The 15,656-nt window shown below is 39.7% G+C and overlaps 1 pseudogene; it reads left to right on the top strand.

Annotated features, from left to right (window-relative positions):
• The first annotated feature begins 14,099 nt into the window (after positions 1–14,099).
• Positions 14,100–14,626, top strand: LOC132825683 (large ribosomal subunit protein uL5-like; annotated as a pseudogene).
• Positions 14,627–15,656: the final 1,030 nt, after the last annotated feature.

Genomic DNA, 15,656 nt, shown 5'->3' with positions numbered 1-15,656 from the left:
AAAAACTTGACCTACTCTTGGGAAATAAGGCAGGGCAGGTGACTGAGGTGTCAGTGGGGGAGCACTTTGGGGCCAGTGACCATAATTCTGTTCATTTTAAAATAATGATGGAAAAGGATAGACCAGATCTAAAAGTTGAAGTTCTAAATTGGAGAAAGGCCAATTTTGATGGTATTAGGCAAGAACTTTTGAAAGCTGATTGGAGGCAGATGTTCGCAGGTAAATGGACGGTTGGAAAATGGGAAGCAGTCAGAAATGAGATAACAAGAATCCACATAAAGTATATTCCAGTCAGAGTGAAAGGGAAGGCTGGTAGGTATAGGCAATGCTGGATGACTAAAGAAATTGAGGGTTTGGTTAAGGAAAAGAAGCAAGCATATGTCAGATACAGACAGGATAGATCGAGTGAATCCTTAGAAGAGTATAAATAAAATAGGAATATACTTAAGAGGGAAATCAGGAGGTCAAAACGGGGACATGAGATAGCTTTGGCAAATAGAATAAAGGAGACTCCAAAGGATTTTTACAAATATATTAAGGACAAAAGGGTAACTAGGGAGAGAATAGTGACCCTCAAAGATCAGCAAGGCGGCCTTTGTGTGGAGCCGCAGAAAATGGGGGAGATACTAAATGAATATTTTGCATCAGTATTTATTGTGGAAAAGGATATGGAAGATATAGACTGTAGGCAAACAGATGGTGACATCTTGCAAAATGTCCAGATTACAGAGGAGGAAGTGCTGGATGTCTTGAAACGGTGAAAAGTCGATAAATCCCCAGGACCTGATCAGGTGTAACCGAGAACTCTATGGGAAGCTAGAGAAGTGATTGCTGGGCCTCTTGCTGAGATATTTGTATCATCGATAGTCACAGGTGAGGTGCTAGAAGACTGAAGGTTGGCTAACATGATGCCACTGTTGAAGAAGGGTGGTAAGGACAAGCCAGGGAACTATAGACCAGTGAGCCTGATGTTGGTCGTGGGCAAGTTGTTGGAGGGAATCCTGAGGGACAGGATGTACATGTATTTGGAAAGGCAAGGACTGATTCAGGATAGTCAATATGGCTTTGTGCGTGGGAAATCATGTCTCACAAACTTGATTGAGTTTTTTGAGGAAGTAACAAAGAGATTTGATGAGGGCAGAGCAGTAGATATGATCTATATGGACTTCAGTAAGGCGTTCGACAAGTTTCCACATGGGAGACTGATTAGCAAGGTTTGATCTCATGGAATACAGGGAGAACTAGCCATTTGGATACAGAACTGGCTCAAAGGTAGAAGACAGAGGGTGGTGGTGGAGGGTTGTTTTTCAGACTGGAGGCCTAAATGATTTGGATGCGAGCATAAGAGGTACAGTTAGTAAGTTTGCAGATGACACCAAAATTGGAGGTGTAGTGGACAGCGAAGAGGGTTACCTCAGATTACAATAAGATCTGGACCAGATGGGCCAATGGGCTGAGAAGTGGCAGATGGAGTTTAATTCAGATAAATGCAAGGTGCTACATTTTGGGAAAGCAAATCTTAGCAGGACTTATACATCTTAATGGTAAGGTATTAGGGAGTATTGCTGAACAAAGAGACCTTGGAGTGCAGGTTCATAGCTCCTTGAAAGCAGAGTCGCAGGTAGATAGGATAGTGAAGAAGGCTTTTGGTATGCTTCTTTTATTGGTCAGAGTATTGAGTACAGGAGTTGGGAGGTCATGTTGCAGCTGTACAGGACATTGGCTAAGCCACTGTTGGAGTATTGTGTGCAATTCTGGTCTCCTTCCTATCGGAAAGATGTTGTGAAACTTGAAAGGGTTCAGAAAAGATTTGCAAGGATGTTGCCAGGATTGGAGGATCTGAGCTACAGGGCGAGGCTGAACAGGCTGGGACTGTTTTCCCTGGAGCGTCAGAGGCTGAGGGGTGACCTTATAGAGGTTTACGAAATTATGAGGGGCATGGATAGTGTAAATAGGCAAAGTCTTTTCTCTAGGTCGGGGAGTCCAGAACTAGAGGGCATAGGTTTAGCGTGAGAGGAGAAAGATATAAAAGAGACCTAAGGGGCATCTTTTTCATGCAGAGGGTGGTTTGTGTATGGAATGAGCTGCCAGAGGAAGTGGTGGAGGCTGATACAATTGCAAGATTTAAAAGGCATTTGAATGGGTATATGAATAGGAAGGGTTTGGAAAGATATGGGCTGGGTGCTGGCAGGTGGGACTAGATTAGGTTGGGTTATCTGGTCGGCTTGGACGGGTTTGACCGAAGGATTTGTTTCCATGCTGTACATCTCTATGACTCTATGATTCTATATAATTCTCAGAATAATTATCTGGAAATGGACAGGATAAAAACAGCCTCAGATCTGAACAGATGACTGACCTTTCAACCAAATGAAAGATTAATTCACAGGCACAAGATAACATGTTGGAATGTTAATCTCAATATTCTTGACTGCAGAAAAACTCTTTACCCAATGGATGAAATTCCCACACTCATCTGAATACTTTTATAATGCTGCTCAATTTAACAGTTAATTACCTTTTCTGAAAGAAAATTATCTTTAATTATTGTGTTAAATACATATTTAATGTACCAAACACCATTATACTCTGATATGTGATGTTTTTTAACATATATGTCAGAAAACTCCCAATTCCAGACTAGGTTTTTCTCATGCCTTCTCTGAGGTGCAATGAAAACACCTTCTCCTAAAACAGAACCAAAATCATGGGCTCTAAAATACAATACATCAGCAATGGAATGGGCAAGGATTGGATTGGAGGCTACTAACACACACACACACACACACACCCCGATATCGCTAAAGGTGTGAAATTCTGAGCCAACCTTGGGTTAGTGCAATCTATCTCAGAACAGAATGACTGCACTTCAAATGGTCTGAGGTTACTGCTGTGCATTCTCGGCTAGTTAATGCTGTGTGGGATTATTTGTTCAAGGCTCAGATAATGCTGACAGTTACATTTGGCTTACTTCTCTATGATAGAAAATGAGGTGCTGATCTTGGAAAGTTGTTGAGCACAACATTGAGTCAAGTTCGACATCTAACTGAGTCTGTGGGAACATGCAGTGATCTAGTGCTAGCTGGAGGCTATAAGAGCACTGACAGAAGCAGTGTAGATGCTTCCATCACCGATCCATTCTATCAGGCAAAGGGAAGTCAAGCAAAATACAAAAGGGATATAACACCTTTTCTTAGATTTATCTGTTTACTTCCTGTGTGTCAAACACTAGGACAATTTACTCTGTGCACTGCTCAAAATGGTGAAACTGTATACATGTTTATAGAGTGTGTGTCTACACTTCCCTGCTTGTCACAGTAACAGAAGAAATCTTGATGCTGCTTTGCTTTCAAAGTAAACATCAAAATTAAAGAAAAGTTATTCTGCAGTTGTGCAGCTTCAGCATTGGAATATCATGGATACCCATAGCTTAAAAACAATAAAGTTCACCCATACCTATGGCACTGAAAGTTCAATTGTTGGCAATAGCTATTGTTAACACAGGATTTTGACTGGATTTAGATTAGATTCCCTACAGTGTGGAAACAGGCCTTTCGACCCAACAAGTCCACACCAACCCTCAGAAGAGCGGCCCATCCAGACTCATTCCCCTACATTTACCCCTGACTAATGCACCTAACACTATGGACAATTTAACATGGCCAATTCACCTAACCTGCACATCTTTGGATTGTGGGAGGAAACTGAAGTGCCTGGAGGAAACCCACACAGACATGGGGAGAATATGCAAGCTTCACAGACAGTTGCCCGAGGCGGAAATTGAATCCAGGTCCCTACCACTGTGAGGCAGCAGTGCTAACCACTGAGCCACTGTGCCACCTTCGTTAGATTAGATTAGCACATGGGCATTAGCTGAAGGGACAGTGTAAAATAAAGATGTTCTAACAGTTGTTTACGTGGGTCAACTAACTCCTTTCCAATATATGACAACGACCATCTGTACTTCAGAGTAGAGAGTGATTGGAAGGCAGAGAGATTTAAGGAGGGGCTTCAGGAGCTGTGAGCCAGGCTATGAAAGCACAGCACCAATGCTGGAGTGATTAGAATTGAAGATACTCAAGGGGCTAAAATTAGATGACTGTAGGTAGCTCAGAGTGTTGTGGGTCTGGATATCCTTATAGCAACATGAAATTTAGGAGCAGGAGAAGGCCATTCAGCCCTTTAACTCTGTTCCATTACTCACTATGATCATGACTGATTCCCCACTTCAACACTACATTCCTACTTTCTCTCCATACGCCTTGATGCCTTTAATATCCAAACATTTCTCTCTGTCTTTCTTAAATATACCCAGTGATCTGACCTTCTCAGCCTCTTGTGATAATGAAATTCACAGATTGACCATCCTCTGATAGAAGAACTGTTTCCTCATCTCAGTTCTAAATGGCCTACCTCATATGCTGAGACTGTGCCCCCTGGTTCTAGACTTTCCAAGCAGGGAGAAACATGTCCCATAATTTGGTCTGTCCAGCCCTGTTAGAATTTTACATATTTCAATCAGATCACTCTCATTCTTCTAAAGTGATTACAGGTCAAGATGAACCAATCTTTCCTCATATGATAGTGTCACAATCCTGGATTCAGCCCAGTGAACTTTAACTAGGTTCCCACTTTGGGAAATACATCTCTCTTATACAGCAAGATCAAAACTTCACAAAATACTCCAGGTAAGGTCTCGCCAAGGCCCTGTTTAATTGCAGTAAGACATTCCTACTTCTTGAACTCAAATCTCTTTCAATGGAGATCAATATACCACTTGTCTTCCTAATTGCTTGCTGCACCTAGCTGTTTACTTTTATTGACTGGTGTGCAAGGACACCCAGATCCCTTTGGATATCCACACTTGTCAATATATCACCCTTAAATAATACTCTGCCTTTCTAGTTTTCACACCGATGTACATAATGTCACGTTTATTCATGTTATAGTGTATCTGCCATGTATTTGCCCACATATTCAATGTGTCTAAGCCCTCGAAAGCCTCTTTCAATTCTCCTCACAATCCCACCTGATTTTGTGGCATCAGCAATCTTGGAAATCTAACATCTGGTTCCCTCATCTAAGTCCTTCATAAAATGAACAGTTGTGGCCCAAGCACTGATTCCTGTGATACACCACCAGTCACTGCCTGTCTCCCAGAAAAAGATTCATTGATTCCCACGCTATTTCTGGTGGTAACAGAGGTGAGGCCACAGAGAAACTTAAAAACAAGGATGTGGTTTTTATGCTGATTGATTGATTTATTACCAGTTACCTGCTTTTACTGTATTGTTCTTCATGCCAAGCTAATTTTAAATTTAAAAAATTAAATGGATGATATTCACTTTGCTCAACTTTCCTTCCCACTGACTAAAACTTCCATAAACATCTTCACATAGATTGGCATTTAAGTTGTCTCATTTCTCTAGTAGTACATCTGAATTTCAGTCCATTTCTGTTTCCTTCAGTATCGCCTTAGATCCTGTCTCACTTTTAAGTTTTTAAACTTAATAAACTAATGCTGAGTTCAAACTGGCAAAATGCAATAGGCTGTCATATTCAATGACAAAGAATGTTATGGATGTAAAATGCCAAATTGTTCTGCAAAGGGAAAGGAGATGCAGTTGTTGCTCTGTTCTATTCCTTTAATGCTTAACACAAGCCTTTGGAAAGAACCCTATTAAGGTTTTATTACAGATGTATATCAATCATTGTATACCAGAACCTTCAAACCCAGAAGATCCCAGTGATAGCAGGAACTTACAATCAGAGGTGATTCCTGGAAGAAGATGTGCAATATCTCCTTCCATAGGTGAGCTGTAGGACATTTTCATGTGAGATCTCACCCTTGACAATGATGGAAATGGCACTAACTAAGATGCTCACTGCTATACCTCAACTTCAAAATGGGAAGTCTCAGCTCTCATTTCAGTACATTCTTCCTTCTGAATACTCCACTCACATCTTCTAAATGCCTAATAGAATCCCACTTACAATGCCAAGTTCTTGCAACTTCCTTCTTGAGGCAAAGCTGAAAGTAAGGGATGGTTTTTGAATGTGATTAATTGGCTGCAGTTTGCTTTTTCCACTTCATTATCTCTGGTGACAGTGTTGAGCTGGGACTTTAGCAGATTCACCAAGAGTGGACCACCTCGATTAAGTTTCATAGCTCACAGTGTGGCTACATGATAGGGTGTGTTACAGAGTTCATCAATCAAATTGAACACTTGAGGCATTCTGGAAACATGCATAGCATTGTAGCTGTCAATGTTTGTAATACAGCATCATAGCAGCCTCATGTCATTTTAACTACATCACATCATATTCGGGTTGGCTGTTTAATATTTGTCCAAGGCTTTTAGCTACAGAAATTCCAGCTTTGAGTATATCCTAGTAACTCGTATCTATTCTGTGAACATCTTAATGATGTCAGGTATTAACTGGAATTCCCTGTGTTAATACATTTGGGAAATAGCGTCAGATGAATACAAGTAACCAAGCAACACTGGAAGCCAATATTAATCCTGGATCAAAAATCTTAACCCAATTAACTGAAGAATATGCCACCTGCAATAAAATGACTCATGGACTTATTTTTCACTGTGATTTTCAGCTCACAAATAAATGGATTGCCTTCAGTCAGCTCTATCAGAATGAGAGAAAAGACAATTTCTTACTGACATGCATAAAACTTCATCAAAATGAATAAAGTTCAAAATTTAAAAGATTTTCTTGTCACCAGGTAGATCACATCCAGCAAATTATTGAGCCAGTAGTTCATTAAGCAGCCTTTGCTTACTGATCTCTTTTTGTATGTTAGCATCTTTAACACTTTCCCATTTTAGTTTGGAGTGGGAAATTGTGATATCGTGGAATAGATGTTAATACGTTTTGCTCTGCTAAATAAAGTCTCAGACTGTAGATCCACTAGAATAACCGCTATTAACAAAAATTTCTTACTTTCTCGTTTTTTACTGTGAGAAATTGTCAAAATTAAATGATAGATTTGGGAGAAGGTAACAAGTTAAATAAATTTTACATAAAATTGTAAATACCTTAATATTTAAAATGTCTTCATTTAAATTATCCTGCGTGTCTGACACTACACAGACAGGGAAGGTGTATTTGTCAGCTTTCTCAATTTCAGCTAATGCATTAGTCATAGGATTATTTTGCCCTTGACGGTATCAAATAATTATAGCCTATCAGTGGAACTCAGTTTGGAATTAACCGGCAAATAAGTTTAATCTCTGAATCACGCTAATGTTGAACATCATCTCAAGATTCTTTCAGGCTTCAAATCTAGAATAAGAGACTAGGGAATAAAAATAGTTAACAAAAGGAAAAAAGAGATAGAAAAAGGTTTGATTATATCCTTGTCCTTTGTCAATGTTAGGATGCAAAAGCACGGCTTCATGGTGCCTCACGCCCTCTTCTGGTTGAATATATTATGGCAAATGTCAGCTCATTTTCTCCCCAGTTCAAGTACAGAAAAACCTTGATTATCCAAACAAGATGGGCGGGAAGTGTTTTGTTAGGATAACTGATTGTTTGGATAATTGATCTGATCGTAAGCAAAGAAAGCCATACTGAACATGATTTGGAGATGCCAGTGTTGGACTGGGGTGTACAAAGTTAAAAACCACACAACACCAAGTTATAGTCCAACAGGTTTAATTGGAAGCTCACTATCTTTCGGAGCGACACTCCTTCATCAGGTGATTGTGATCACCTGATGAAGGAGCGTCACTCCGAAAAATAGTTTGCTTCCAATTAAACCTGTTGGACTATAACCTGGTGTTGTGTGATTAATACTGAACATAATTGAGTAAAAAGGCACGTTTACAGAGTTTTTATTTCATTCGATCGATAAAATGTGTACACTGGATATTGCTTAAAAATTCATGATATTTTACAAATAAAATCACTTTTTGTATAAATAAGATGCATTGAGGTGGAGGTCGGTTGTTATTTGTTGAAGAAAACATCTAGTTACTTTTGCTTGAGGTACTTGTGTTTCTTTACTCCACTGCTCCAATCACACTTCAAATAAGGCATCTATTAAAGGTATATTGTTGGCAGCAATTTTATCAATCTTGGACGATTATATCTTTAGACACAACATTATGCCTCAGTATAAAAGTCAAGATAATTATGTCTAACATAATCTAATATGGAAGTAATTTTTAATTTTAAATACTTACTAGCTTAAAATTAGTTACAACTTAATAAAGGTGGATATTTTTGGCAATTTTGCTTGGCCATAATTTTCTGCAATTAAAACACTGGAAATATCAAAACCGGCCATTTCATCACCCAATACAAACTCCTCACTCCCTGATTTCATTTCATTCGCCAGCCTTCAAAATTCTCATCGCAATTCCGACAACACTCTCACCATTTCAGACCAGCTGAAATCCTATCCATGTCTTTGCAATCTTATTTGATTACTGAAAAGCTTTTCTGACCATCCTTCCAACCACACCCTCCCGCCCCACTCCATAACCACTCGACCATTTAAAATCCCATGTGCTGTTGCAGTCAATTCACCATCCTCCTTGCTGATGCACTCTGATCGTCGCACCAGTGTTGGCAACACTTCCTTGGTGTAACGTTTTTACAGAACCCTGAGATCTTGTTCGGACAATCCGAAATTCAGATAATTGATGTTCAGATAATTGAGATTGTTCTGTATTTGGCCAACGTCCCTGAAACAACTGTGATTTGATATTTATACAAATGGGCATGGTAACAACCTTTCCTTCTTAATTCCACTTGTCACATTGATGTATTTGTTTAGTTTTATATCATGGTTTAACACAAAGTGGAATATTTTGTAAATGTCCAATTAATGTAAATACATTTTTAATTAGTACAATCAGAATGTAAGTTTGTATTCAGTTAAGAATTCAACTTTATTTTATATGACTGGATGTCATAAAGTTATAGTCATTGAGACGTACAGCATAGAAACAGACCCTTCAGTCCCACTTGTCCATGCCGACCAGGTATCCCAACCTAATCTGGTCCCATTTGCCAGCACTTGCCCATTTCCCTGTAAACCCTTCCTATTCATATACCCATCCAGATGCCTCTGAAATGTTGTATTTGTATCAGCCTCCACCACTTCCTCTGGCAGCTCATTCCATACACACACCACCCTCTGTGTGAAAAAGTTGCCCCTCAGATCCCTTTTAAATTTTTCCCCTCTCACCTTAAACCTATGCCCTCTAGTTCTGGATTCCCCCGTCCCAGGGAAAAGACCTTGTCTATTCACCTTAACTATTGCCTCTCATGATTTTATAAACCTCTATAAGGTCACCCCTCAGCCTCCGACGTGTTGAATATATAAACTTTAACATGCTGCATTAGATGCACAATTATTAGGTGGCACTATTTTTGCAACATTTTTTGCTAACTATTTAATAATTATGATTTGGAGATGCTGGTCTGTACAAAGTTAAAAATCACACAACACCAGCTTATAGTCCAACAGGTTTAATTGGAAGCTAGTGTTTCCAATTAAACCTGTTGGACTATAACCTGGTGTTGTGGTGTGATTTTTAACTATTTAATAATTGATTTCTATCTGACTTAATTGTTTGCTGAATAGTGTATTCACAATCTCTTTCAACAGAATAAACTACTGAGAATGTTTTGTGGTTTAGGGGATATCTGTGGTATAAGTTGAACTACCAATAGTTTTTAGTTTTTGGGTGATAAAATGAAAATCCATATATGTGTACCTACATATATACAAATTTGGGAAGAGAAATCATTAGTTACATTTTAAGCTTTGTAACAAACATTTCAAGTAACTGTATCTGATTGCTTAACTGGTAATGACTTAGTTCCAGAATGAGTCAGTTGTACAGCAGTTAAATCAAGCTGAATGAAAGCAGAGCAGGTACTGTAGAACGTTGTAATGCTGGATTAGTTTACAGATATAGAGAGAGGCGGAATCCACTGTTGAGTGTTTGCGTGGTTCAACAGGGGAGCTAGGTTTCTGTACTATCCAATGTAGCTGGAGCAGAAACTTGATAAGGTTGTTGAAGAGGGTCTGAATAAATATTAGGGCACAACATACCAGAGAGCTGCCCAGGACAGCTTGGTGAAAGAGTGGAGAGGAGGACAGATATGTTCTATCTATAAGGGGCCTATAATTCTTCAAGGCAAATTTGGCAAAGACCATGGGACCAGACAGCCATGGCTCTATCCTAGGAGTCAAGCTCTGAGGACTGGACCCAAAGCTGCAGAAATATTCAATGATCTAACAGAAGAAATCAAGGTAAATGGTTGTTGCTAAAACTGCTTCCACCTCCAAATGCATGATTAGCCTCACCAAAGCTCAATACACACTTATTTACCTACTTATTAACAATCTTTATTAATCACTACTGCAAACCTCATAGCTACATCTCTTATCTTGCATACTTTGCCAGCTATTGAACCATATCGAACACATCATCCCAACAGATTGCACAACTTGCACTGACACCATACTCTCTATTGAACGTGAGTCTGAACCTTATAGGGGCCACATTAACTAACCTGCAGGTGGCAGCACAGCTGCAGAGAAGAAGGTGGCGGGGGGGGGTTTGCTATCAATGGGGAGGCTGTCACCAGCAGCAGAGCTGCCAGCCTTGAAGAAGACTGTATCCTCCTACCTACTGGTCCTTCTCATGTCCCACACCCTGCTCCTGTCACAATCTCCCCTGACTCAGCTTTTACTTTCCCTGCCTGTCCTCATTACAGTTGTCCTGTTGTGCCTTTCTTCTTTCGGATACTCGGCCAGGCTATGCAAACAGAGCAAGAACTAGTGCGAGAGGAATGCCATTATGGAAATGCCATTGCTGTTTCTCTCTCTCACATGCAGCCAAAAGCACAGACACTGTCCTTAGTCTACAGGGCACCTGAGAGACAAGAGCTGCAAGAAGGGACACAGTAGGTAGGTGTCCTGCAAGGTTAGCGGGTTTATATATCCCACTGACAGGAGCAATCCCATCACTGCAACTTTGGTAGATTGTGAGGGCATTGTAGATTACAAATGATACCATCTTCCTGGAGTTCTCATTGAAGGTTGGAGAGCTCTGTATGTGAATGCATTTGGAGTGTTTACATTTTCGATGAGTACAGATCTGCTATAGAAGCCAGGAGGCTGTCTGGACTTTCTTCTACTTAAAATGTAAGTTCTTTCTCGCCAAAAGTCTTGTATCTCTTTCTTTTAAAAACCTATCGGTTGGTTTCCTGATTTAAAAGTTAAGATATAGCAGTTAAAAGGCTTCCTACAGATTTAAAAGTGTATTTAAACATCAGAGGCTCATTTCAACTTAAATGCAGAGTATTCCTGATGAAAATATGTAGCTATCTAAGTATCAAAAACTGATTTTGTGAACAAAAGAAGCTTATCTCTTTGTAAAGGATGTTTGGTTCTGCCATTTTATCTCCCCAATTCAGTGTGAAACCTCAGGGAAGCCCATGTGACATTATTTCGCCTTATTTGGTGCAAGTACCCTCTAGTGGCTGAAACACAGAAGCATAGAAAATAGGTGCAGGCCCTTCGGCCCTTTGAGCGTGCACCACCATTCAATATGATCATGGTTGAACATACAATCTCAGTATCCCATTCCCACCCTCTCTCTATGCCCCTTGATCCCTTTAGCCACAAAGGCCATGTCCAGCTCCCTCGAATATATTTAATGAACTGGCTCCAACAGCTTTCTGTGGTTCACGACTCTGAGTGAAGAAATTCTTCCTCATCTCAATCCTAAATGGCTTATCCCTTATTCTTAGAGTGTGACCCCTAGTTCTGGACTTCCCTAACATCAGGAACATCCTTCCTGCATCCAATCTATCCAGTCCCATCAGGGGTTTATATGTGTCTATGAGAAACCCCTCATTCTTCTAAACTCCAGCGAGTGCAAACCCAGTTGATCCAACCTTTCCCATTATGTCAGTCCTGCTATCTCGAGAATCAGTCTGGTGAACCTTCGCTGGACTCTCTTAGTAGCAAGGATGTCCCTCCTCAGTCTTGGAGACCAAAACTGCACACATTACTCGATGTGTGGCCTCAACAAGGCTCTGTATAACTGCATAACTGTATAATTTGATACGACAGGTCTGTATTTCTTAAATTGACAAATAAACACATTGAACATAACAGTGAAAAATAAAGGAATAGAGAACACAAAATAAAAGAGCACAATGGTAACAAGGGCAAGAAAAGAACAAACAAGCCCTGAAATCTATTTCAATATATTCAATCTACTCCAAGGATTTTTAAAGCCCCAGAGAGAGTTCAAAGGTGGCTGAAATGATACCAATAACGAAGGATTTTAGCTTGAAGGAAGGGTTAGAGAGGTTGGGCTTATTCTCCATGGAGCAGAGAAGATCAAAAGGTAACCTTTTTGGGGTGTTCAAAATTATGGACAATTTTGACAGAGTAAAGAAGGGTACAGAGGAACCTCAATTATCCGGCATTCAATTATCCGAATATCAGATTAACCGGCAAGATCGTAAGGTCCCGATGCTCGGCTAGACTATGTTATCCAACAGTCGATTATCCAGAATTCAATTAACCAAATGAAATCCTCCCCACCAGTGTCCTTCGGATGATCGAGGCTCCTCTGTATTCTGTTTCGATTGGTTGGTATCTCAATATCTCGGATCACTATTTCAAGATTGTTAGTAACACAACTAGGATATGAAGGATGTCGTTCAACTTGAGAAGGTGCAGCAAAGATTTACAAGGATGTGGCCAGGACTGGAGGGTTTGAGCTATAGGGAGAGGCTATTCCCTGGAGCATCAGAGGGTGAGGGGGTGACCTAATAAAAGTTTATAAAATCATGAGGGGTGTAGATAGGATGAATAGCCAAGGTATTTTCCCACAATAGGAGAGTCCAAAGCTTAGAGGTCAGAGGTTTAAGGTGAGAGGGCAAAGATATAAAAAGGACCCAGGGGTCACTTTCTCACACAGAAGATGATGTATGTATAGAACGAGCTGCCAGAGGAAGTGATGGAAACTGGTACATTTACAACATTTAAAAGACATCTGGATGGATACATGATTATTGTTGTTGTTGTTATTATTATTATAATTATTCATTACTCAGATCTTTGAGTAAAGGAGTTGGGAGGCTAAATTGAGATTATACAGGACCTTGGTGAGGCATCTTCTGGAGTACTGTGTCCAGTTCTGGTCTCCCTGTTATAGGAAGGATACTGTTAAGCTAGAGAAGGTTCAGAAGAAATTCACCAGAATGTTGCTAGGAATGGAAGGAGAGGCTAGATAGACTGAGACTTTTTTCAATGGAGCGTAGGAGGTTGAGAGGTGGCCTAATGGAGATTTATAAAGTAATGAGGGGTATTGATAAGATGAATTGGCAGATGTTTATTTTCCCTGGAGAGTGTGAATTTCAAGACTAGGGGGGATATTTTTAAGGTGAGAAAAGAAAGATTTTTAAAAGACATGAGGGCAATTGTTTTACACAGAGAGTGGTTCATGTGTGGAATGAACTTCCATAGGAAGTGGTGGATATGGGTCCAGTTATAATGTTTAAAAGACATTTGGATAATGGCATGAATAAGAAATGTTTGGAGAAGTGTGGGGCCATCTTCCATTTCATCTTCAGATTGTAGCCATCAATACTAAAGCAACTTCAGAATACTAGTGCTAACCTGAGGTCACAGCAACCTTTTACAAATAGTATGGCATGAGGGATGGTGCTGTTTGGGCAGATATCTGTTGAGTGGTTAGTTGCTCTGGGAATGGCAAATGGTAAGATGGTACTGGAATCCAACGTGACACATGCTGTGGAGTTGGTAGGTAATTAATGCAGTGAGTTGGTAACATACAGTGAGAAAACCCTCCAAAAAACCTGATGCAACTTAGACTTAGCCTAAAGATGTAAGCTTCAGCCCAAGGCATGTAATCCCGTTAAGAAACTGTTTGGCGTGTTGCTAAAATGAAGTAGTGGAACTCCTACATTGGATCTAATGGTAATAAATATCACAAATTTTCATCCTGGTTCTAAGGGATGAAGCACTGACACAAGGCTGAAAATTCAGCTGAAACCTTTACTGTCAAGCTGCTGTGGGAATGGCAGGTGAAAAAAAGGAAGATCTTACACATGAACTCCACATTGGGAAGCTATGTTCAAAAAGCTGCCTGATGAAAGTGGTGACAGACTCACCAGAGCTGCTAACGTGTTGGAGCAACTCACTGACCAGATCCCAGGGTCTTCCAAAGCTTACTGTAACGTGCAATCATTTGGCATCAAATGAAGAGAGAAGATTGCCGTTCATTGCACAATCCAAGGAGCCGAGACTGAGGAAATTCTGGAGAAAGGTCTAAAGATTCGGGAATATGAACTGAGGAAGTGTAACTTCTGCAACACTGGAAGCATTGGCTTTGGGATTCAGGAGCACATGGATCTGGGCATCAGGTATGATCCTGATAATGAAAGTTACGGTCTGGATTTCTATGCGGTCATGGGACAGCCTGGTTTCAGCTTTTCAAAAGATGAAAAGGGAGGAACATTGGTTCAAAACATAAGATTTCCAAGGAAGAAATAATGAGGTGGTTTCAGCAAAAAAAAAGATGGCATTCTCCTGTCTGAAAAGTAAGTTGAAGAGCATTTGAAGCAGCAATAAGACTAGTTTGTATCAGGAAAAAGAAAACAATAACCAGAGAACAGAGAGAGAGATGTAAATGAAGGCAAAGTTCCTCTTGGTCAAAGTAATCTGATTGACATAGTAGTTTTTGGAAGTCTCAAACTTGTAAAAGGAAATTGAGTAAGATTATCTTGCAAACATTTAATTGATGGCAAATTAACCATAAACCATTTAGGCAGGTTTAAGATAAAGCACAACTTAAAGCTTTATTATTAACTTTAGAACTATATGAAATTTATAGTCAGGGTTCTGAAAAATATTTTGCATTCCATTATTCAAAAAGAAGTGAGGAACAAGATACTATCCTTGGTGAATGAGTTTTAAAATCTGTTTCTGTTGAAATCCATGCTGAACTCATTAAATATTTGAGATAACCAAAGATGCAAAATGTAAAACATTCAGCTTTATTTTTAAGGAAGAAATGTCATTTAATTTTTAACAATGATTGTTTACTTGTTTAAGATGCATAACTCAATAAAATGTAGAGTATGAGATGAATTGGACATATCACGAAAGTAAAACATTATAGCCAAAGCATTGCCCTGATGTACAAGGGGAGAGTAATTTTGGAAGAGATTTTTTCACTGCGGCAGCAGGCCCTTAGAAAAAATGTAACAAGTCTGTGCTGCCTTTGGCTGTATTGAAGTCAATTGATAACAAACACTTGAAAGACATCATCCGAACAGCTGATATTGAATTCAACAGACAGACCAGCTTTGCCAGTAGCAATGCATGTAAGACCTGGACATTCAAGATAAAACTCCTTTGTTCTTTTGACGTGTCATGCAACTGAAGTAAGTTAGAAAAGATCTTCAGTTAGAAAGCAGTAACCCAAGATTAGTTGCTAACAAATGTCATACAGTACATCAATAGGAGATATTGTGGATGGGATATGAAGAGTGAAATTTGACTTTGGCAGGTCACAAAATGGGAGGGAACAGCTCGACCACCCAGTGCCCACTCCACTCAATTGCTTTTACTG

This window comes from Hemiscyllium ocellatum, chromosome 21 (genome assembly GCF_020745735.1).
Source record: "Hemiscyllium ocellatum isolate sHemOce1 chromosome 21, sHemOce1.pat.X.cur, whole genome shotgun sequence".
NCBI classification, from domain to species: domain Eukaryota; kingdom Metazoa; phylum Chordata; class Chondrichthyes; order Orectolobiformes; family Hemiscylliidae; genus Hemiscyllium; species Hemiscyllium ocellatum.
This window is presented reverse-complemented; position numbering and strand designations above follow the sequence as displayed.